Source organism: Notolabrus celidotus, chromosome 10 (assembly GCF_009762535.1).
Source record: "Notolabrus celidotus isolate fNotCel1 chromosome 10, fNotCel1.pri, whole genome shotgun sequence".
NCBI classification, from domain to species: domain Eukaryota; kingdom Metazoa; phylum Chordata; class Actinopteri; order Labriformes; family Labridae; genus Notolabrus; species Notolabrus celidotus.
In genome coordinates this window covers 26355853-26381225 of record NC_048281.1, presented here as the reverse complement: position 1 = coordinate 26381225, position 25373 = coordinate 26355853, and the positions used below count along the sequence as shown (strand labels likewise).

Sequence of the window (25373 nt, the reverse complement as noted above, 5' to 3'; positions counted from 1 at the left end):
GTTGAGGTCTCCTCCGGCTTGTAGTTATTGCTGAATGCAGACTTTCTTATGCCTGACTTTATGTCTCAGTTACTTTTGAGCATATTTCCCCAAAAAAGAACATTGTTTTTTTGAATTGCTGAATCATTAATTGGCTTTTTGCATATTCTAAACATAAGACAGGGAAGCTAAACTATAGTTTCTGAATCAGAGACTATTTTAGTTTCTTAAAACTAGGATAATACACAAGCAACAACCTTCAGAAATGCATAAAGAAGTTGACTCTGGAGTGTTTATTTGTGTACACTGACCTTTTTTTTTTTTCCTGATGCACAGAAACATGCCTCTATGTTAAAAAAACTGAAGCCGCCTGTCAAGAATCTCCACTCGTTCATCACTCAGAGTCTGGAGCGTTCAAGGCGGACTTCTTCTTCATTCAGCAGACTATTATGCTACAGACCAATGAACCCTCTCATCATCTGGGTATGTCCGGATCTTGCCCGAACCTGCCTGTTTGGGCAGGAGCACTGACTGTTCTTCGTCCTTCCTCGGTGCCTTCTCTTGACTGTGAGCTGGCTGCGACATCAAGGGACGTGTTCACATTTGTCATATAATGGACAACTCCCTGCTGGGAAAACTGGACCGCATCCTGATACTTGAAATTTTGGCAGACACATCAAACCTGTCTACAGTAGAATTCTTCTTTAGGGGAATCATCAGCTCTGTCTCACAATGTCATATCTATCCACTTTTTAATGGAAGAACTTAAAACTGTGAATATGTAAATAGTGTTATTATTTGGATATTTGATAGATGAGATGTTGTAAACAGTTCCCTGTATATTCTGTCTCTATGAAGCTCAGTTTTACTCTTTAGGTCTTTTCATAGGGGCACTGGGAAAGCTGCATTTTTTTTAGTCCATGGTGCTATCAAAAATTAAAATACTGTATGGAATATAGTTGCATATAAAGACTAACCTTTACAGATTCAAAAACAATTAAAATGGGTCATCTTAAATGACACTTAACATTAAAATAAAAGCTCAATATTGATGGAAATAGTTTTATAACTTATCTGTTAGGAAGTTGGATAAGAAGATCTTTTATCTGTCAATCCAATATGAAACTAACTTCAAGCAACCATTAGCATAGCTTAGCAGAAAAGACAGGAAACTAGGAGAAATCCAGCTCGCCTGGATCTGTTAAAAGTCAACAAAATTTGTATGGATGTATTGAAGAACAATAATGTAACACGAACCAGAAGGACACTGCAGAGCACCGACCGATGTCAAGGCTAATAGTCCAATTTTCAATGAAATACTTGTGCAACTACTTTAAGAATTGAATTTGGTCAAAGTTATCACTTGTTGATGAGTCGGATCTGCTATTACTCTTCAATGACATCCTTAACCACCACCCCCCCCACACACACTAACACACACTCACACAAACCCTTCCAGTAATCCTGCAGACAAACAAACAGCACCAAAGACAGAACTTCTGAGGTGAAAGTAATTGGTAAGCTTTGAAGCTTTGTGCAACCAAAGCTCACTAATTACGGATTTTACAGATTAATTGCAGAGAGTAGGCGCATTTAAACTGGACGGAGCCAGGCTAGCTGTTTCCCCCTGTTTACAATCTTTGTGCTGAACAGTTAAATGGCTGCTGGCTGTAGGCTTATATTTAATGTACACATGTAAAAATGTTTTTCAGTCCGTTCAAAAATAATCCTTGCCAGAGAGCAGCTATCCAAAAAAAAGTCAAATTGTTTCTTTAGAGTGGCCAAATTCAGTGCTAGTGTCCATTAATGTCAAATAACCCAAACATGAAGTAGAGTGGACGTCCATTTTCTACCTATTTTGGGTCCATCTATCAAAAACTATTGTGTAAGTTAGTAAATGAGTGGTGAGCTAGATGTGAGAAAGGGAAAACAGTGGTGATGGGACACAGGTAGAGAGTATAAACTCACTGGATCCTGAAATAACTGAAAACATGTTACAGGAGGGAAATACTGTGGGGCAGGTGGAGCATGGATTCGATGAAATGTTGATTTGTACTGTTGGATGTAACAAGATGAACAACTTGTACACTTGAACAAGACAATCTCAAGCCATGTCTCCTGATAAAAACTTCAAGTCTACGAGCAGTACTTGAAAAATGACTTGCACTTCAAATATTTCTCTGGCCGTGCTCCTGCTCCTCAATCTGGAACCCTCTGATGGACTAACTCATGTGATTTGTTCTGTATTTTCATGTTTCCCTCTGGGCTAGTTATTCTTGATCCAACTTGTTTTTTAATGGACCTTACAGCTGCAGCAAAGTGTGATCAGTATATATTTTCCTTTGTTGTTGTTGTTGGCTAGCATGACCTCTGACCTCTCAGGGTCAGAATCAGCAGATTATGTCCTAGCTTCTTGTTTACATTACATGCTTCTTAACTTTGCTCTTATTTTGGAGGTCTGCATGAGCAAAAAAACCCAGCAGGAGCAGACTTCTGTTACAGTGTCATGCCTTTTCTGTGTGCTTATTCAGTTTTGTTTTATATGCATGTTTTTGGGATTTGTTTTGTTTTTTAATTTCATCATATAGACCTGTCAATAATCTCCATGCCACCAGTACTGAGGGACAATCATCAAACACGCAGTGTTCAGCCATGTTCATGACATCAGAGACATTACTAACAGTATAAATCATGTGTTTGTCATTCTATGAACATATTCTTTTTATACTGATTAACTGTTTCATCATTTAACAGTGTTAATATAACATGCAGCTCTGTAATTTACTAAATAAAACTGTAATCTGTACGAAATCGATTTTTGGTACAAAATGTAGACTAAGGTGGTACGTTTTTTCTTTTATTTAAATTTTGGGCTTTTTTATTTCTTCATGACAGGACAGCTGAAGAGAGAGGGAATGTGAGGAGCAGAGAGTGAGGGAAGACATGCAGCAACTAGTCATGATCTGGAGTGGAACCAGCAACCGCTTCAACAAGGGCTTCAGCCTCTGTATATGGGGTGCACGACTAAACCTCTAGGCCAAAGATCAGCTACCATGTCTTCTTTTCTAATGTAGTAATGCAGCTCCGTACAATACTCAGTACATTGTAGAAGTACAATGCTCGGTACATTGTACTTCTGCTCAGCTGCCATAATGAGTTACTTCTCAGAGTAAGAACTGAATCTACAAAACATACGTTACAAACCTCTAAAGTATACAGATTAGTTATCAAAGAAAACTGCTTAACAGCAATTCAACCCAGACAAGACACAACAAGCAGGGTCTACATGTTAATGCATTTGTAGGAAAGTTATTTCATAATGTATTACCCAGCTGTGTTAAATACTTGATTCTGATTGGTTTGAAAACCCCAACAACTGTGATTAATTCTCAACAGCAAAAGCAACACCAGGAACAATCGATCACACATGTTGAATCAAAAAAGGTAAGTGGCATATTTCCCCACTGACTGTTGACACTGTGGCAAAAACTTTTAAGGATCCCATCACTGTCAGGATTCTGATGTCGATAACCATCCACTCAATAGACAACATACCTTACATTACATATCAGAAAGTTTAGCACTGAGTAAGGCTGGACTAAAAAACAGCATCACATTTCTATGAATTGAAGTAGATGTCCAGGCTTATGCTTGGTTATCTTAACCCTCCTGTTATATTGCGGGTCAAATTGACCCATTTTAAAGATCAAAATCTAAAAAGAAATAAATAAAATGAAAGAAATTCAAAATGTAAAATAAAATAAAAAATATATATGCCATGTAACACTACTGTATTTATATTTAGGTCTTTCCAATGTACATTAAAAAAAGTATTAACACAAATTTTCATAATTTTCATAAAAAACGAGTGATTTATCCTCATTAAACCATGATCTGTGAGGATTGAAGAACACAATTGCACTTAATATTGATTTAAATGGTTAGTAATGGAGTTAATAATGAGATTAAAAGAATGTTTAAATGGATTGTTTTGGGTTCTGACACTTTTGGATAATTAAATATGCCCCGGGTCAAGTTGACCCAGGAACATGATTGCTGTTCCTGGGAAACGAACATAACAGGAGGGTTAACTAGGAAATATGTTGTTTACTTATCAGTATGCAGACAGAAATACACAAAATAGTTTCCTTTACCCTTAATCCTTCTTTTTTTGTTGATGCTATATTGAAAAAGTCAGAACCACTCACGTTTACTCACCCACTATTATGGAGCTGAAGATCAGCAGCCAGGTAGAGCAACTGTTATTACGACTGGAAGCAGCTAGCTAGACATTGTTTCTCTCTTTTTGGCAGCTTTTTGTGGGGCTGTCATTTGGGCCTTGAGCAGTTACCTTTTTGAGTCTCAACCCAGTTGCCTGCCGACTATTACCTCTCATGTGAACTATTTCATGGCTGGAACTTTATATTGACTGTATGGACTAAGAGTTTTATAACTCCTCTCAACTGACCTTCCGTAACTTGAGCAAATATGCCTTTTCCACCTGAGATAGCATTCTTACAATGAAAACTCTCGATGCACAGGATATCTTCTAAACAGAGTACTTTCACACTATGGATTTTCTTTTTATGAAAGAATACACACATGAAAACAAAGAGTGTGACCTGCAGACTTGCTCTTACACATGTATATTGTTGTTTTTTTTTCAAAAGCCAAGTGTTTGGACTCTGTGGATAATCCAAAAAGCAGATTAGCCCCACCGCAAATACAGATTATAAGCTTGTCTGTGTCCATGACAGTTACTAAAAGAGTGAGTGTATACCAGTAATCAGCCTGCATCACATGATTGTGTACTGGGTATGGCTGTTTGATTTTACGCATGTGCACAAGTGAGGGACATACAGTAAACAAAGCACTGGTCCGCTGAAACAATGTGTGTACTCATACTGCAGACAGAAATTGGATCCAGCTGTCTCTTTTTTGTTATATTTTGGTATGAGCATTGTTCCAGAGGTTTGGATTGTCTTTGGTGTGGTTTTGTTAGGTCATTGGGTGTATTGGTTGGCCAATGATGGCGTCATTTTAATCAAATGTAATGTTAGAATGTCAAACTCGACATGTGACAGAGCAGGAGGGTGTGCCTGCTCGTAGCCTCGACATGTCAAAAGTCAGTGAAGGATGAAAAGAAACAGCAGCCGCACCAAGTAGCCCTTATTGCTCAGTTTGAATCCTGCACCTGCACGTGAGACAGATGGCGTAAAACTTTGAAACACAGAGTAAGGAAGAAGTTATTACGGTATTGCTCACAGACTGACGTCTAATGTTTTTAGTGAGGAGCAGACCGAAAGTCCCAGGGGAGGTGGATTGACCTCACTAGATGGATTGTTTTTGGGAAATGAGAAAAGCTTACCACATCAGATTCCCACTCAAGTTGCTGGGTGCGTCATTTATGAAACCATAATTATGTGCAAGCAGTGTGTTTAACAAAGTGAAAACTAATCTATCCCCTGTGTGTTGACACATTAGTATTACTGTCATTGTTTGGTGCCTGCCTCTAATTACCGTAAACATTAAAGATATTAAACTCACCATGAACTTAATTTTTTAACTTCAAATCAAATATAATATAGGGTGATTCTGAAATGGTGCAAGTAGGTTGAGGTGACCTTATGGCAAGACTCCATCCCCCCCAGTGGTTCTAGGGGCACTGTCTTGCCTCTCAATGCTCAAAGAGGTAAGGCGATCCTTCTTTACAAAAAAGTGGTTCTTGTGATTTTAATGAAAACTTATTTATAAGAAAGGGTTATTTTCATGTCTGATAAGTCTGATTATTTTCTGATAATTTTTTTTACTTAAAGCTCTTGTGAGTATTTTTCAGTTTGTGTTAATTTTGGCGCCCCCTGTGAACAAGTAATGACTCCTATATCTTTTTTCCTGCACATGCATCAGTTGTATTTATCTTTTACTTTATTAGTTGTTGTAGTACTTGAGATTGGTCTTGATCTCAAGACCGGTCTCGAGGCCACCTATTTCAGGTCTCGGTCTTGTCTCGGAATCGAAAGCATTTTTACTCGGTCTCGGACTGGGCAGACTCCGTATTTCACATCAAGACCAATCGAGACCACCACAGATGCACTCTGTGTCCCTGTCATTACTGTGATAAGAGGAAAAGCTAAACTTAAGGAGTCAAAAGTCTCTCAGCGCTTCAAAAGAAAGGCAACAAAGACAAAACCAAACCTGGTTTGTTGCTGTCAATTGTATTCAAAGCAAACGTAAATAAAATGAACAGAAGTCTTTTATTTTGTTAACTCTCACGATGATTTTTCATTGATATATATGGTCTTGGCCTTGTCTCGGTCTTGGTCTTGACTCAGTCTCGATCCCTAAATGTCTTGGTCTTGTCTTGGTCTTGTCTTGGTCTAGGTGCACTCTGTTCTCGGACATGTCTTGGTCTTGGTTAATGTGGTCTTGACTACAACACTACTCGGTGCTGTAACTTTATTAGTAATTTAAATCTCCAGACATACTGACATCTAATGTTAATGGATGAAATGTAATTTCTACACATGCAAAAGGTCCCGCACAATCAGTCCAAGTTCATAATATAGTTTGGATTCAAACAGTGTTCGTTATTATGAGGACTCAACACGGACTCAGGTAACAGGGACTCGACTCTGATTCTTCTCTGGAGACTCTGACTTGATTTGGACTTGAGCACTGAGGACTCCAAACTCAACTAAGACGTGAGGTTTGGTGACTCGTCTACAACTTTGTGTGAAATTTCAGTAGATTTTGTTAGCAGCTGAGATAAACTCCTACAGGAGTTGTAAAACAGGTTTTGATAAACATTTTTTTTGTTTGAAGAGCCTGTGATAACACACTGAGTTTGTTTTGTTTGACCTGCACTTCCAAAATTCAGTGACCCTTCTGTTGTTGGGACTACTCAGCTTTAAGGTCAGGAGTGTATGATGATTTGGATGTTTCTGATCCATTTCAGCCACAAGAGGGCCATGTATCTGTCTGCACCCAACTTTAAAAAAGTTTGTTTATTACTTTGTAATAAAGTTGACTGTGTATTATTTACAAGACACAAGGGCACTGACTTTTAACATGAAAATATGGAAATGAGCATATTTTGGAAAGACTTCATTGGAACAGAGGCAGCCTAGGACACTGAAAAAGTACCTTTTGGCACAGACACACAAATGCATCCTCAGTCCTCTCTGTTGGTAATTGGTTATATCAGTCTGTCAGATTGTTTTCCTCTCCTCTTGTCTCTTCCCCAACAACAGCAGGTAATTAAAATGATAAGCCTGCTTGAGTGTAATTTGATATCTCAATCTGGCTGCAGCTCATTCCCTCACGTCTGTGCCGACGCTTGTTAAGTGTCTTATAAATGTCTGCTGATTTATGGAAGATAAATGTGTCAGCTGAAAGAACAACCCTGGGCTGCCCCAGCTGGCTGTGAAATACTGCAGTAACTTTGGAGTTTATCACCTCTACCCGTGCAGAATGAAAAAGAGTCCTCAATGAGTGCAATTTTTTTTGCTGAATATGACACTATTTTGAAATAAGTCACACATTTGTTGCTCACAGCAGATGCATACTTTTTAAGGTTCTGTTCAGTTGTAATAACTTTAGGTGAAACAGCCTTGTTTTGAAGCGACAAGTTATGACACAGAGCCGTTTGTTTGACTCTCCTAGGACTAATAATTTTCCATTTACTTTCATCTCTTTATGTAATTAGTAACAGCACTTTCTTTAACCTCTTTACTACAAAGTCTCCTGCACCAGTTAATCCTTTCATTGCTTCTTTTTATATCTACAACTATGTGTTTTTCTTCTAATCCCGATGTGGACCCATTAATGCCTTCAGTATGTTTTCTGTGGGTGTGTGTCAGTGGGAGACGGAAGAATCTGAAAAGGCACGTGGCTGGATGACTGCCCTCTTTTCGACCCACGTGTCTCACCCAGCAGCGTGGTGCATGTTATGGGTGACCAAGAGTTCAAAAAAGGATGGAAGTGTGCAAGTCATCATCAGCTTTTCACAAGTCCTACTGGCCTGGCCATTTGCACAGGTCCAATCTGCACTCAATTAAACACCCAGACTTGGCCACTTATCTGTCTGCTGTTGGTGAACTAGCATATATTTAGGGTGACCAGATGTGCCGGTTTGGCTGGAGTTGACCCAAGTTGTCTTGGCCCAGGTTCAAGTGAGCGACCTGAGTATAGTAACAAATACTTAAAGCCTCTTCCACATACACACTCGTGAAAATTTCAAGTAAATCTAAAATTCTAAGTCACTCTGAAATGTTTCCATAACTGCTGGTTCACACATGTCCCACACACCGTGAAGTCTTCCCTGTCAGATGAGGGTGGTGGTGATCGTGGGCCCGACATGAGTATTGGGGGACGGATCTGACATGAAAAGCTTGCTGGGAAAGTCAAAATGTACTATTTACAACATGATGATGGACAAAGCGACAGATATCTACACAATGACGGCGTTTACTTTTATCTCAATGCTACTTGCACACAAACAGATGTGCAGACATCTTTGCGGTTATGATCTTGAAAATGATTCTCCTTCTTCGACCTCATGGTTGTAGTCATTTTGTTACGTGTCACTCTTTGTTACATATTGCATGATATAAATGTCATCACCCACGCCCACTGTGACTTTTCTGCACACTTCCTGCTGAATTCTCACATCAGCTCACCCCAACTTGCGTAGCTCCAGCAGAGACCTACACACGTAGCTAACGTGCACCTCCTCCAAAATGTAACTACCTGTAGAATCAACGCGGACCGCAAGCCCTGTGATTGGTCCGCTCAGCAGCATTGTAGATGCCGCATATCAGAGAGACCACACTGCCCTCAAGCATTTTGGCGGAGAATTGCTGCACGACATGGACACATCGACGCACAAGTATGTGGTCATATCTGCATCTGCCCCTGCTGCGTAGGGGCAATGCAGAAGTATAAATCAGCCTTTACTCTCACTTTTAGCTTACACAACATAAAAACCTAAACTATGCTCAAAGTATCTAATTTCAACACTGATTTGTGAGATAAATCCCCCGTCCTGATAAAAACACAAAAGGTACACCAACAAGGTGAACTTAAGTGCTCTAGTTTTGGGGTCTAAAAACATAGCAACACTACAATCATTTGCTAAATCTTGGTTTTCCAGCTCAAACTCTATTTTCTTGGTCACTATCATAATCAAAATTTTCAGACAAAGCTTGTGTTGTCTTTAAGAGTATCTTGGTGGTTCTCTGGAACTCATTGCCACCTCAACTCAGAAACACAGATTCTTTCCCCCATTTCAAATCACAACTCAAAACATATCTGTTCAAAACCGCTTACTCCGTCTGACTCCAATTGCACTGTCATTTTATTATTGTTTCATTTTTTTTTTTTTTTTTTCTCACCCCTTGTTTGTTTATATTGTTTTCATTTCTGACTCTGATTTTGTTTCCTTTAATGTGAATTTGTGTATGTATATATTTTCTATCTGTGCGGTGTCCTTGAGTGCCGAGAAAGGTGCCTTTAAATAAAATGTATTATTATTATTATTATTATTCTGTTTTAGCAACTTAAAACATTAAATACAATGTTCATCAAGGTAGTAGTCTAGGCCCCTTTCTCCTTTCCTGCACAGGCTGCCTTTTGGTAGATTCAATAACTGTCAATATATCATCATATCATATCATTGCCATGACTTTATACATAATTCTCCTAAGATGTATCCACAATGGCCCCAAGTTGTAGTGTATTATAGCACATGATCCGGATAGCAAAGCAGAGTGCTTCCTTTTTTGTATCATTTACTTCTTAGTCTAGAAGCATTCTAGGCATCTACACAGCGATACAGACCTGTGGTGATAGATGTGACATAATGAGATGTTGATTTCAGTTTGCAGTCACACCACCCAAGTTTTAAGCCTGCTTCTACTTCTCATTCCCAAATCCCACTTGAAACATAATTTCAGCTTTTTGGCAATTAAAACATGATGTATTGCAGTTTGTGAACATTAAATTCTATCGCCCGTGCTTGGCAGTTGCTGCCAAAGCTTCTCCCCCTTTGACTGTGAGGCCTTGTGGTCTGTGAGGTAACCTCGCCCAGGGTGATTTATACCACACAGATGTTTTGGGACAAGCAGTTATCCTGTTGGGAAGTAGGCTAGTATGTGCGTGTCTTTGTGATGAGTGTAATGCAACTGGCTGTGATACAGCGCTGTCCAGTGAAGTCTGAGGGGAAATTCTCAAAGTCCTGCTTTTCTACTCTGTTTTGTGAATTCAGTTCATTTCCATTCATTATCTCAGTTAGAGGACAGTTATACAACATCACAGTGGCCCCCAACCTTTTCTGTTTAATGTCCCCTCTCAGCCCCTCAGACATGAGGTCTAACTTAAATTCACACTATCATATTCAATTTAAATATTATGTTACAATTTTATTTCAAAAAGTATTTGAACTGCCGGTTTTTGGTTCGGTAAAACTGCATTCGCGTTTTTATTGTCAATTTTCACTATGTATACATGACATACAGGAAAATCAAGATGCTGTTTCTCTCTTCCAACTCTTAAATAGCAAAAATTTTAATATAAAGTACATTAAAATACAGTTAAAAACAGACTATGTACACAGTGCAGGTAGTGCAGTGCCTTGGCAGTTTAAAAATGGACAATGTAAATAGATAATAGTGCAGACTTTTAGCTTTTTAACTGCAAAAACATACAAATGTTCAACAAATAAGACAATTTTAAAAATGATTTTACTATCATAATGTTTTAGCTATTCATTGAAGCTAATGTTTTTTCATTAACAAGTGCTTCCAATACGTATCTATTACATTTAGCAAACTACTACAATTTTTATTCACTTTTTTTGATAATTATGATAAAAACATCAATTATCTTTTTCCATGAAGTTTATAAAATGAATTAAATCATTTATCCATTACTTTGTCTGTTTACCTGTTACTTTAAGCTAACATTAACGTAACCATTTAAATTTAAATTTAGACTAACAACATTTCTATAGTACCAATAGAGACCTGTAAAAAATCTTTATATACTCCTTAACCTAATATAATCACTCATGTATCAGTTACTTTTAGCTAACAAATTCAAAGCTAGGCTTAATTTGGCCACTCTTTGCTGCCACATGTTGCATTCAGGCTAACTGCCACAGAGTTTAGACTTCTAGTTGTTTAAAATCCAGTTGCTATTTATTTTTGTTCCATTCACATTCTGTACATTGTCTAACTACAGTTAGACCAACTCCTGGTTTTGAATCACTCTTATACGATGAACTTGTAAGGCAGCAACTTCTATTATATTTATAAGCTAAATTTGTTCCCCCTACATCAGTTTGATTGATTTTATTCATCCTCTTGTCTTCACAGGAGGACATGTGTTAAGATTAAACCTGATGAGCTATAATACTTGAATAAAGCTCCTTCCATCATTTATCTTTAATCAGGGCTAGATTCAGACCAGGTTCCATGGCAGCAAATGTACCTGCTGGCTATTCATCAGCAAGTATCAGTTGTAAGTTTGGCAGTAGTTATTACTTCGTTTAGGTGACTGTTGTTGTGTTTTGCAAACACTCACCACAAATGAATAAGCTGGGACAGTCTGTGTATGAGATATCCCTCTGAAGCAATGAGGCATTTTCCCCACTGACATGAAAAAATGGAAATTGAATATTTTCTTTCTTCTTTTTCCCAATCATGTCCCTTTGCTATTATGTAATGGGGCACTTACTCCATGACATTATTTATATTTGCCTGCACTGGAACTGTTAAATCAAGAGTGTGAAAAACATGATCAGAGCTGTTTCGTTCCAGGCCCACATCAGCAGAGACCTTAGGGTGGGTCGGTACAAACGGCTCCACAGAGAGGAAAAGATGGGAAACCTCTTCTGGCTTGTCAATACTCCGGTTTATGGTGACAAGTTTACTTCTTCTGGAAAGGGTAGAAGAGCGCCACTTATCCAAAAAGCTAACATACTGATGTCATTCACATTAAATTTAGTGGCCAAGTGATAAATGTTATTTATATGAAAAAAATAATGATAGAAAAATGTTCTCTGTTTATGAGATTATGATTTTATAGTATTAGTTTTGAAAGACCATCTGAATATTTTTGCTGTTTCGGTTGCATAACTGCCTTCTCCATGGCCTTTAAAAGGGAAAACCTGATGTGTCAGGGCAAGCTTCCACAAAAAAATTAGATCATGGATAGAAACATTCCTTCTTTTTTATTTTCTTCAGTGAGCTTTTTGTGTTTAATACCAGTTCTCAATCATCTCATAGTGTACTTTCACTGTGATGCAACAGTGTCCTAAACAAGTCCAGGCAAACCCAGGCTAACTTTTGTTGAACTAGCTTCTGCAAGTCAAAGCAATCTTTTCACAAATTTACCTGAAATCAAAAAACAACAACAGAAACATGGGTTAGTCACATTCAGTGCTCTAAATGTCAAAGTGAAGAAATTCAATGAAGGGTGGGTAAACCGCAAATTAACTATGACTCTCTTAAGGTAGCCAAATGCCTCGTCATCTACTTAGTGACGTGCATGAATGAATGGATGAGATTCCCACTGTCCCATCCTAACATCTAGCGAAACTACAGCCAAGGGAACAGGCTTGGCAGAATCAGCGGGGGAAGAATACCCTGTTGAGGGAGGTTCAGAATAAGTTGGAGGCCTGTTTTCTGGTGAAATACCACTGCTCTTCTGTAAAGTACTTTGAATTGCTCTTTGTATGAATGGTGCTTCATAAATAAACTTGCCTCGCCTCTTGTGTTTTTTTTTCCTCTTACCCGATGAGGCAGGGGGACAAGTCCCAAGCGGGCTCTCACTTTTGGCATGAGGCGACCCATGCCAGGGACAGTGGAAGCTGGGGGAGTTTGACTGGGGTAATGCAGGTGTCCTAACATGAGACAAGTGAGGAAAGAAACCTCTGGTGGGGCAGAAGGGCAAAAGCTTGCTTGATCTCAATTTTCAGTATGAATACAAACAGTGAAAGCGAGGCCTTACGAGCCTTCTGACTATTGGGGTTTTGAGCAGGGTTTGGTCTAGCAGTAGAGTTAGGGTTTAAGGGTTAAGGTTATAATAAGGGTTAAGGTTAGGGTTAAGAATAGGGTTAGTGCTAGGGTTAGGATTAGGGATAAGGTTAGGGTTAGGATTAGGGTTAGGGTTAGGGTTAGGGTTATGATTAGGGTTAGGGTTATGATTACGGTTAGGGTTATGATTAGGGTGAGGGTAAGAGTTATGATTGGGGTTAGGGTTAGGATTAGGGTTAGGATTAGGGTTAGGGTTATGATAGGGTTAGGGTTAGGGTAATGACTAGGGTTGGGGTTATGATTAGGGTTAGGATTAGGGTTAGGGTTATGATAGGGTTAGGGTTAGGGTTATGACTAGGGTTAGGGTTAGGATTAGGGTTGGGGTTATGATTAGGGTTAGGGTTAGGGTTATGACTAGGGTTAGGGTTAGGATTAGGGTTAGGGTTATGATAGGGTTAGGGTTAGGGTTATGACTAGGGTTAGGGTTAGGATTAGGGTTAGGGTTAGAATTAGGGTTAGGGTTAGAGTTATGATTGGGGTTAGGGTTATGATTATGGTTAGGGTTAGGGTTAGGAGTAGGGTTATGATTAAGGTTAGGGTTAGGATTAGGGTTAGGGTTAGGGTTATGATTGGGGTTAGGGTTAGGGTTATGATTAGGGTTAGGATTAGGGTTAGGTTTATGACTAGGGTTAGGGTTAGGGTTATGATTAGGGTTAGAGTTAGGATTAGGGTTAGGGTTAGGGTCATGATTAGGGTTAGGATTAGGGTAAGGGTTATGATTAGGGTTAGGGATAGGATTGGGGTTAGGATTAGGATTAGGGTAAGGGTTATGATTAGGGTTAGGGATAGGATTGGGGTTAGGATTAGGGTTAGGGTTAGGGTTATGATTAGGGTTAGAATTAGGGTTAGGGTTAGAGTTATGATTGGGGTTAGGGTTATGATTATGGTTAGGGTTAGGGTTATGATTGGGGTTAGGGTTAGGGTTATGATTAGGGTTAGGGTTAGGGTTAGGGTTATGATTAAGGTTAGGGTTAGGGTTATGATTGGGGTTAGGGTTAGGGTTATGATAAGGGTTAGGGTTAGGGTTATGATTGGGGTTAGGATTATGATTGGGGTTAGGGTTATGATTGGGGTTAGGGTTAGGGTTATGATTAGGGTTATGATTAGGGTTATGACTAGGGTTAGGGTTAAGATTAGGGTTGGGGTTATGATTAGGTTTACGATTAGGGTCAGGGTTATGATTAGGGTTATGATTAGGGTTAGGGTTATGATTAGGGTTAGGGTTAGGATTAGGGGTAGGGTTAGGGTTAGGGTTAGGATTAGGGTTAGGATTAGGGTTAGGGTTAAAATTAGGGTTAGGATTAGGGTTAGGGTTATGATTAGGGTTAGGGTTAGGGTTATGAATAGGGTTATGAATAGGGTTAGGGTTAGGGTTAGGATTAGGGTTAGGGTTAAAATTAGGGTTAGGATTAGGATTAGGGTTATGATTAGGGTTAGGGTTAGGGTTATGAATAGGGTTAGGGTTAGGGTTAGGATTAGGGTTAGGGTTATGATTAGGTTTAGGATTAGGGTTAGGGTTATGATTAGGGTTAGGGTCAGGGTTATGATTAGGGTTATGATTAGGGTTATGATTAGGGTTAGGGTTATGATAGGGTTAGGGTTATGACTAGGGTTAGGGTTAGGGTTATGATTAGGGTTAGGGTTAGAGTTAGGATTAGGATTAGGGTTAGGATTAGGGTTAGGGTTAGGGTTAGGGTTATGATTAGGGTTATGGTTAGGATTAGGGTTAGGGTTAAAATTAGGGTTAGGATTAGGGTTATGGTTATGATTAGGGTTAGGGTTAGGATTAGGGTTATGATTAGGGTTAGGGTTAGGATTAGGGTTAGGGTTAAAATTAGGGTTAGGATTAGGGTTATGGTTATGATTAGGGTTAGGGTTAGGATTAGGGTTATGATTAGGGTTAGGGTTATGATTAGGGTTAGGGTTACGATTAGGGTTATGGTTATGATTAGGGTTAGGGTTAAAATTAGGGTTAGGATTAGGGTTATGGTTAGGATTAGGGTTAGGGTTAGGATTAGGGTTATGATTAGGGTTAGGGTTACGATTAGGGTTATGATTAGGGTTATGGTTATGATTAGGGTTAGGGTTCAGATTAGGGTTAGGGTTAAAATTAGGGTTAGGATTAGGGTTAGGGTTAAAATTAGGGTTAGGATTAGGGTTAGGGTTATGATTAGGGTTATGGTTAGGATTAGGGTTAGGGTTAAAATTAGGGTTAGGATTAGGGTTAGGGTTATGATTAGGGTTAGGGTTAGGGTTAGGGTTATGAATAGGGTTAGGGTTAGGGTTAGGATTAGGGTTAGGGTTAAATTAGGTTTAGGATTAGGGTTAGGGTAATGATTAGGGTTAGGGTTAGGGTTATGATTAGGGTTAGGGTTATGATTAGGGTTAGGGTTATGATTAGGGTTAGGGTTATGATTAGGGTTAGGGTTATGATTAGGGTTGGGTTAGGATTAGAGTTAGGGTTATGATTAGGGTTGGGGTTTTGATTAGAGTTAGGGTTATGATTAGGGTTAGGGTTATGATTAGGGTTAGGGTTAGAGTTAGGATTAGGATTAAGGTTAGGGTTAGGATTGGGGTTAGGGTTATGATTAGGGTTGGGGTTAGGATAAGGGTTATGGTTAGGATTAGGGTTAGGGTTAGGGTTATGATTAGGGTTAGGGTTATGATTAGGGTTAGGATTAGGGTTAGGGTTAGGGTTATGATTAGGGTTAGTGTTAGAGTTAGGATTAGGGTTAGGGTTCAGAGTCAGTGTTATGATTAGGATTAGGGTTATGATTAGGGTTAGGGTTAGTGTTATGATTTGGGTTATGACTAGGGTTATGGTTAGGATTAGGATTAGGGTTAGGGTTAGGGTTAGGGTTATGATTAGGGTTAGGGTTAGGGTTAGGGTTAGGGTTAGGGTTAGGATTAGGGTTAGGGTTATGATTAGGGTTAGGGTTAGGATTAGGGTCAGGGTTACGGTTAGGATTAGGGTCAGGGTTCAGATTCAGGGTTATGATTCGGGTTAGGGTTAGGATTAGGGTTAGGGTTAAGATTAGGGTTAGGGTTATGGTAATAGTTGTGGGTTAGGTTAGGCTGCAGCTACTGTGGGTGCAGATTGCGGTGGTAGTGGCTAGTATACAAGCAAGAATTTTGGAAGGCAGAAGTGGAGAAGGGTCAGTTGGTCCTAAGAAATTAGTGAACGCTGTTTGGAAGGACCACTGTTTAACAGGCTGTTAGCTCTAGGCAACAAAGAATAAACTCCCACTCAGAGAGAAAATGGATTCAATATCACGGATGAGCCGTATGAAAAAAAGTACAGAACAGATTTGTACAACAGCTTCAGCTTTGTTATTTTTTTTCACCGTGGTTTGTTTAGTTTGGCGCCTCAGTTGAGGTATTTCGTATCATATCTGTGGTCAACAGTGATAATGTTTGGATACACAATGTCACAAAGAGGAAACCACGGTTAACCAACCAATCTGAACAGGAATAACAATCTGGTCTCTACGGTAGAGACTGTATTAAATCATCTGGATTTTATATTCCCTTTAAATAATCTCTTGTTCTACTTAGCTATAATCTGCCAGTCACTGTTTTTTTCTTACGCTGTCTATCGTGATTCCCCTCTTCTTCAGCCTTCTATTTTTGTCTTAACCTCCCCTTTAACTTTGTTTTCTCTACTGGCTTCAAGTTCAAACCCAACTGGCTCTATGACATATCTCCAATCTTGTGGGCTGTGGGACAATTTTGAGGACAGATCTGGCCACACCTCAAGGGATCGGGGGAACCCTCATATCATTAAAAACATGTGCCTGAACTTATCACAACCTCTATCCATTTTTTCGGGGAGATATAACGTGAGTTTAATCAATCTTCACCTATTTCAAGAGCCATATTGCAATGACTGATAATGTAGTAACACAAAGCGAACCGGAATATCTCACCATACAGAAGCACAGTTTAAAAATATTTAAAAAGGCATACATAGTACAAAATTCTTGAACCTGTTTTCGAGAGAAACAAGGTCATGAACTCCACATATGAAAGTGGAGAAATCACTCGCTGTGAGATTTACTGGGAATTATGCGTCAGACTTTCTTGGCAGGGTGAAGTTACTTCCTGGTTTGCCAGGAAAGTAGCAGAGACTCCAGAACATAACACATGACCACACACAATCCCCCATAAAACCCCAATTTGGCTTTTTACACTTGGGTTTATGTACAGAATAAACAAACATCATATTCTGTTTTGGGCCCGGCTAGCAGACCTATTTAGTTAACTGTGTACAGAGGCAATTAGTTTCTCCCAAAGTAGAGTCTGTATGCTAAGCTTAGATGACTTAGTTGACAAACAGGAGAGCTGTAACCTTCTTCATATCTTAGCCTTGGCATCAACATTCAGTAATGGAACAAAAACATTACCTTTCTAGCTGTGGTACTTTACTATTTGTATGATTAGTAATGGATGTAAGAAAGACGCTAGGATTTAGTGGTGTGGTGAAAGGTATTAAGTTAATGGTGCTCAGCTACAGTTGTTTTATATTAAAAATTGGGTGCGACAGTGTCTTCATGAAGAATCCATCTATGTGTTGGGTTTTTAATAGATCAGAGAGCCTTCTGTTTTCTTCAGAAAGCAGCGAGCACCTCCGCCAACTGCTGATCTTAGCAATGCTGATATTTTTTGGTTTCCGGCCAATAGTAAGAGTTGTTCCTGAAAGACATATGGAAACCAGATGGTGCTTTACCAAAACAAATCTTCCAAGGCTTTAACTAGTGTGTGTAATCAAGAGATGGTGGCTTACACACCAACCTGTCAAACTTAAGATAAACAACCCAGTCTTGTATGTATTATAATACCTTGTGTTACACATTGCATTTATGTGTGTGTGGGTAACTTGGACCTCTTTGTGTCCAGGTTGTCCTTCACGCTCTGTTTGTAGTCCATCTCTATTGTTTGTTGACACTCGCTGTGGTTTGTTTGCATCATGCTTCAGTGAAAACTGCCCACACACATCCAACTGGTAGTATAATAAAGGTCTGAGGCAAAATGTGAAGCTATTTGTATCTGTGAGTGTATGTTTGCATGCGTCTGAGTTTCAGTGTGTGTGGAGTCAGCCAGGTGGATTAAGGAATGTTATGGAAAATTAAAAAGGCCTGTGAGGGAGCAGGGCCAGTCAGGGTGACTGTGGCATTTGGAAGCGGGGGCAGTTTTTCCAGTCTGTCCATTGCTCGCCTGCCTGTCACCTGCTCACAATTAGACCTGGATGTCTTTCCCTCCTCTCTCCTTCTATGTCCTCAGCAATCATTGTCCAGACAGGGCCTCTCTAATACAGGTCGAAGACTGGATTCAAAACAATAAATCACAGCCAAGAAATACACTTTCATGTCAATGAATTGAGCTTTAGGATTTTGCTGTCCAGTGTGCAGCATTTCAGAGCTTTTGTAAGCTTTGGATTTGTTGTGTGCTGCTTTGATCAAGTATAAATACAGTACAAGATGTGTAGGTATTTTCAGACAAAATGTTTAACATAGACTGAAGCTGGAAGGATCTACGTCATTTTTTGTACCAACTAAGTAGACAATAGTCTACAATAATTGTAATAATTTAATGTAGGAAAGTACAGTCTTTAATTAATGCATTCAGAGTTTACTTACTGTTGAAGTTTCAGAGTAGCACTATATACAGCAATGTTAACTTTAGTCCTTTAGTGTACCATGCCACTGTCGTTTTGATACTTAATTTAATAATTTGGATTCATACTATAATTTCTGCTCCATAAAGTTTCAATCAATGCGGAGTACAAGCTGGATCTAGACCAGTTTTTAAAATCTGGCCATGAAGATGTTAAAATTTTTCTATGAGTTTTTTCAGTTTTAAAATGAGGATTTTTTTCTAGCCTGATGTGGCCTCAACTACCTACTCGACAAATAAGTGTCAACAAATTGATAGGTAAATAGCTACAGGGTGTAATGACTCTGTTTCAATACAATTCTGTGTAATCATTTATACACATTAATAAACTAGTTTATTGAACCCATGCGTGGTACCACTAAAGAGCTAGCTTTGGAAGTAACCATCTTGAATAGTGATAAGTGCAAAATTAAGTGCTTATATATTATTCTGACTTTGCTATCATATTCTTAATTCAAATGCTTACTGTTGCTAAATGTTACTTAAACAAATTATTGGCACTGCCAATTGTTGACTAGGGGATATGCTAGCTAGTTAGCCAAGATATGTTTTGTTTTTTGTTTTTTAAGTTCTATTTTTGGGCTTTTTTGCCTTTATTGATAGGACAGCTGAAGATAGACAGGAAATGTGGGGAGTAGAGAGTGGGGGATGCAGTAAATGGTCGACTGGCCAGGAGTCAAACTGGCGACCTCTGCGATGAGGACTATAGCCTCTATACGTGGGATGCTTAGACTGCTAGGCCACCAGCGCCCCGACATGTTTCTTTTTAAGTTTATTTAGGGCTTTTATGCCTTTCTTGAGGATAGGAGAGTGGGTAGGGCAGGGAACTGGGAGAGAGAATGGGGAAAAGTCATGCAGTTAAGGGCTGCAGGCTGGTATGGAACCAGGGATGCCCACTTTTGGGACTTAAAGCTGGGGTCTGCAGTCTCGGAAAGCTAGCATGAATTTGAATGTAGCATTTCCTCAGGACTCCATCTAACCCCTCCCCTCCTCCCTCAGAGCTCCTCCAAACTTATTTCATATTTTTTTGTATTTACGTATGTAAATTTGGTGACGTTACCTTACAAATTAAAGACATTGATAAAAGCAATGCTATTCGATTTCTTTTGTAAGTGCATGTTAATCGCCGATGGAGGGGGGGCGCCATTTAAAATCTCGCCTAGGGCACCACATTGGGTAGAGCCGGCTCTGAGTGAAGGCATCAGAAGAGGTGTAGAGTGTGTGAGCAGGAGAGAGGAGAGACAAGAGGAGAAGTTCTTCATTCATTCAAACATTGATTGTTGCTTTGTTGGTTGTCGTGATCACGGCCGACAGTGACCGGTTATTAAAGCTCAACGTGTTCACGAATCGGCTCGTCATCCCTACAGCGTCTGGACGGACGCTACAATACATGTACATTTCTGTACGACTTAGTAAATGTCATTCATTCTTCTGCTTGTCAGAGCCCCCGTGGTGAGAGCTTTTTAGACTCTGATCCGGACTACAGTCCTGAGCAAAGCACCTCATCGGGTCAGAGGGGACAGGCCCGAGGTCGAGCCAGAGGGGCAGTCAATAGAGTCAGGGGAAGCGGCGGCAGGAGACGGAGACTCAGAGTGCACGCCGGGGAAATGTACGCGCAGGAGGCGGGCAGAACAGCAGGTCGGGATTTGAATGGTTTAAAATTTTGGCACCCAAAAAAGGCTGATTTGTTGGTGTTTTCCCAGGTTAACTCTGGCTGTAGATAGCAACTTTTCTTGGCTCTTTTTTAAGAGCACATTATGTATTGATTGCCATCAGGACATAAAGATCATTTTAACCAGTATAACAAAAAGTGTATCTAAATCTGATTACCAACCCCAGCTTTAAGCCTCTGTACATGGGGTGCGCGATTTAACCACTAGGCAAAACTGGCACCTCAGCCATTACATGTTTATTGGGAAAATCATCTTGAATTACTGTAAATAGTTTTTAGACTTGTCTGATTCATGCTGATTGGTTTGGTCTTCACCTTTAAACTTTTTTCCCAGCTTTTTCCAACCTCAGTATTTGCCTGGTGCCATAACCTTGTCAAAAGTTTTGGAAAACGGTGGTCCTTTGGGGTGACGGTTTAGTCCTGTAATTAAACACTGAACCCAATTTTGCTGTGTGAATGCTTATGAATGGAGTTATTTAACACTGTTGGTCCTTGACTAGAGCATCCTCTGCCATCAGTGTATGAATGGGTGAATATGACAAATAGTGTAAAAAGCACTTTAATTCAATTTTCCACACTAAGTCCATGTCCAGAGGCTGTAGTTCTTAAAGCAGGCAGCCCAGGTTTAAAGGTGGCCCCCTGGCCTTTTGCCACATGTCATTCCCCACCATCTCCTCCCACTGTATCCACTGTCCTATCCTCTCAAAAAAGGCATGAAAAGAAGCCCCAAAAATAATTTTAAAGAAAAAGAAAAAAAAAAGAGTATAGTCCTTTAAGCATAGCTCACCTCCGCTAGACAGCAGTTTTCCAGCTGGACAGAAATCATGTGCCCATACAGATGGAACCATTTTGGTGTACATTTCTTCCTCTGTCAAATGTCTTATTTAACCCACAACACATTGTCCATATGACTATCTGACACAGTATTACCTTAGTTACTAATAGATTGGTTGAGTCTTTCAATGTTGCATTAGTGTTAACAAACAACACCCACATTACGTTACAACAGATGCATATAATTCAGATGTTATCTTACTGGTTTAGACCAAAACTAAAGCTCATGAAAGAGCGCTGTGTTGTAGTGGAATAAACAAACAGTATAACAAATATTATGGACTCAGCTTAACAGTTAAAGAGTAACAATTGGAGACAGTCCAACACCAGATTAAAGGTCTAGAGTTCATCTCAACTGTCTGGCAAACGCTTCAGCAGGTATTACCTGAGGCTGGCTGTTTCAAATCCTCTACCCGGTGGCTGGAAACTATTTTAATGGGAAACACAGGGATGGATTATAGAAAAAAAAAAAGAGTTAAGAGTTAGAACTTCCCCCTTCTCCAGGCTCAATTAGATGTTGGCCTGTGTCTGTCAGGAAACTTTCAGCAGTTTTTCGGGGAATCAGAATTAATCACACCAGCAGCACAACTCCCAGGATTTAACACAACCCCAGCTCAATATTGACACCTGTATGTGATGTGATGTGACACATCTGTCATAATACCAAGTTCGCCTATGAAGTGAGATGTTTGGTAATAACTGCTCCCTGTAAACTGCTGGATAATATGGTCATTTTTATCAAATTAAACACAATCAGGCATTAGCATGGTAATTAGAGACTAGCTCTGACTGCTACCATGGAGAATATCTCCCACATGCTGCACATGATGTTATCTTTGAGTTATTGGGGCATATCTCTTCCAAACCGCGGGAGCCGTCAGGTGTGAGTGGATTCACTTTTCATCTCTTTGCTGGAAGTTTTTTTTTTTTTATATATTTTTTTTTATATATTACGGGAAAGCCACGGTTTGTTCCAGGACTTTCTGAAAATTTTCACTTGTGATCCCTTCTTCTTGACAGGTAGCCTTGATGGGTGAACAGATGAGGTCTGTCAGCTAACATGGAAGTGCATTAGCAAAAACAGTGTAAGAGAATAAAACCTGCAGGACAAACAAAAAGTTAATGTGGTTTCTGTGTGATAAAGGTTTGTACTTTGTTGTGTGGAAGTGTGAGGAAGCCTGGTGTGTGTTTGTTTACTTTTTTGTCATGTAGTGATCACAATAAGGGCTTTTTATACTGCTATCTAAAACTGCGCCTGGACCTTTTAGAAGAATCATCTTTTTTGTAATAGTATTTGCCAACCAGTTTCTCAGGAACAATTCTTCTTTGTCTTTAACAACTGTCACATAATTGACACGTCAGTCACATTCACATATGCGTCCTCTTGGTAATATGAGGAAAAAGTCCATAAACTTTCACCGGTAGGCAGATGACACACAGTTATACTTATCAAACCAGAAAAAAACAAGAAGTATTTTTAAGAGCAAACTCAAGACCTACCTTTTTAGTCTTGCCTTTAACTGAGTTTTATTCTTATAACAGTTGTATTTATTTATTTATTTATTTATTTATTTATCATCTAGTTCAAAAATTTGTCACTTTTTATTCTATTTTATAATTTTTTTTAGTATAGCTTCTTATTTTCCTTTTATGGTTTAATATTCCAGTGTTTTATTATCTTAGTAATTTATTTTATTTTATTTTATTTATTTATTAATTTGAAGTATAGCATAATATTTTCTTTTAATGGTTTAATATTTCAGTGTTTTATTATCTTAGAAATGTACTTTATTTTGATGATTTTAATTTCTTGCGTTGAGTTTTAACACCTTATTTTACCTCCAGTGTTTCCTCATAAAGATATCATAAGAGCAAGAGGGTGGGTTTTTAGGGTTGGGCTGGGTTGGTATTAGGATGGGGTCTTTTTATTCTTAATTTTTTTGTACAGCACTTTGTGTTACAATATCATTGTATGAAAAGCGCTTTATAAATAAAGTCTGATTGTTTGATTGATTGATTAAAGACATCAAATCCCATATGACTAGGATGTTTTGGTCACTCTACTCAGACAAGACTGAAGTTTTTGTTCTTGTCCCCACACAACTCAGAGAGACATTTTCTGATGATTGATGACAGATGATGATAGAAGGCTTTGTCCTGGCATCCAGCACTACAGTAAGAAAACTGGGAGTTCAATTTGATCAAAATCTGTCCTTCAACTCCCTCACACCACACACTGCAACGACATTCTTCTTTCACCTTTGCAGTATCGCAAAGATAAGACACATCCTGCATCAGAACAATGAAATATTGAAGAATTGAGGTCATGTCTTTTGTGATGGAAGCAAACTGAGAGCCTCAGCAAGTTGATATTTTCAGCAAATTAAAACCAATGGTTTCCTGAAATTTTGGAAAACCAATTAAAAAAGCCTCACGGTATGCTGGATAATGGAAAGTAAAACAGAAGTTAATGGGCTTAAAAATGCAAAACCATCGGCATGTCATTGGTTTCTATGGACCAAAGGATTAATCATTGCTTAAGTATCATTGCTTTCAGTTCTTGGTTTACACTGGATTGCTTGTATATTTAGTCTTTCTTCTTTGTTATTTTTTGTGGGTGGTAAACTTTTCACCCTGAATGCTTGGTCTGACAGTCTGTAATCACACACTTTCATCTCTATTTAGTTGAAGGATTTGTTAGTGCTCTTGCCGCTGCAGGGTGGTGCTGATAATTTTAAATATGTTGAACATTTTCCAAATTAACCAAGTCACAGTCTCCGTGCCTGTGTGTGTAAAACAATTCCTGGCCTGCTTGTATTGGCTGTAATCCTCCCCTGCAGAGCAGAAAATCCGCTCTCCATGTGGATGAGAAATGAGTGTTTTTGTCATTAGGGAAGATTAAAATCAAAGTAAACAACCACAAACCAATGGATCATGACTTCCTGTCACTTCAAGCATATTTTCCCTAAAATCACGCATAACATTGGTCTTCTCTGTGCTGTATATAAATATAATCCACCCCAAACATTATGTCATCTGTCCCCTTCTTATACTGTCATTAGCTAAAACTGACAGGAACTCTGACCTGACCTCAAACATCAAATAAGCAGCTTTTCCACACAGCATGGTGTTGGTTCTACTGAACTGCTTTGAACTAGTTTGGCAATTTATATGCTTTGTTTTCTTCTTCTTCCCAATCCTTCCCAATTAACACTCACTGACTTTGAGGCGCGTTCCCACTAAGTCTGTGAGGGCTTAGGGCTGTCCCACTGTCAAATCATCAAGTGTGTGAGGGATCTTTCACTGACTTTTTGAGCCCTTTATGCCCCCTTTCCGTAAGTGGACATGTGTGCAGACTTAGTGTAAGGGAATTACCCATAGTTCATAGCATTTTGATGTGAAACAAGGGATTCCTAGGGGAAGCCCGCGAGCATGGAAAGGCAAACGAGCACCGTAACATGGAAATAAAAAAAAGTGTGACAGTAAAAAAGAACCATGAAAGTTGCAATGAAATTTACAGGTAAAAAAGTTTGCCTGTAAGTATAAATATAGAAAACAGCCTTAATGTATTCATCTTCACATATATGTGTATACAGTAGCCTATAATTTATATATTTGTAGTTATATAGCCTATTTATATATTTTAAATGTTGTGGTTAATCAGTCTGTACGGTAAGAGCCTGGATCACATGGCAGTCAGTCCCTTAAGCGCCTTGAATTTGAGGAAAGTCAAAATTGTGCAATAAAAATTCTTAATATTGCTAGGATGAGCTGGTGACGTCATGCAGGTCACGTGAGAAGTCGCGAAGTGCTGTCCCATTCTAGTTCCACAGTTTGAGCCCTTACAGCCTCCTGCCCTCAATCACTTTCCAGCTGACGTCAATTAAGTCAAGAAGGGCTCAGGGCTCAGGGCTTAGGGAGGACATTGAGATTGGACCCTTGTTTCTCTGCCCTCTTCGACCAATTGGAGGTCTGATGTGTTTCACCCTCTTGTATTGCCTCTGAAAGATTTGAACCTCAGTTTGGGTGATACCGAAGTGACCAAGGAACTTTCCACAGCTTCTACCCGAGACCTAATATCTTGAAGGAGCTATAAGCAAAATGTAGACGATAACAATAAT

The 25373-nt window shown here is 39.2% G+C and overlaps 1 protein-coding gene across 1 annotated transcript in view; it reads left to right on the top strand.

The window, feature by feature from the left end:
* The window catches only part of impg2a (interphotoreceptor matrix proteoglycan 2a), a 31097-nt gene extending 28352 nt beyond the window's left edge, over nucleotides 1-2745 (top strand). Inside the window, exon 21 of the mRNA XM_034694043.1 lies at nucleotides 316-2745. The gene's annotated coding sequence lies outside the window, so the exon portion shown is untranslated. The remainder of the gene's footprint in view (nucleotides 1-315) is intronic.
* The last annotated feature ends 22628 nt before the right edge of the window (nucleotides 2746-25373 follow it).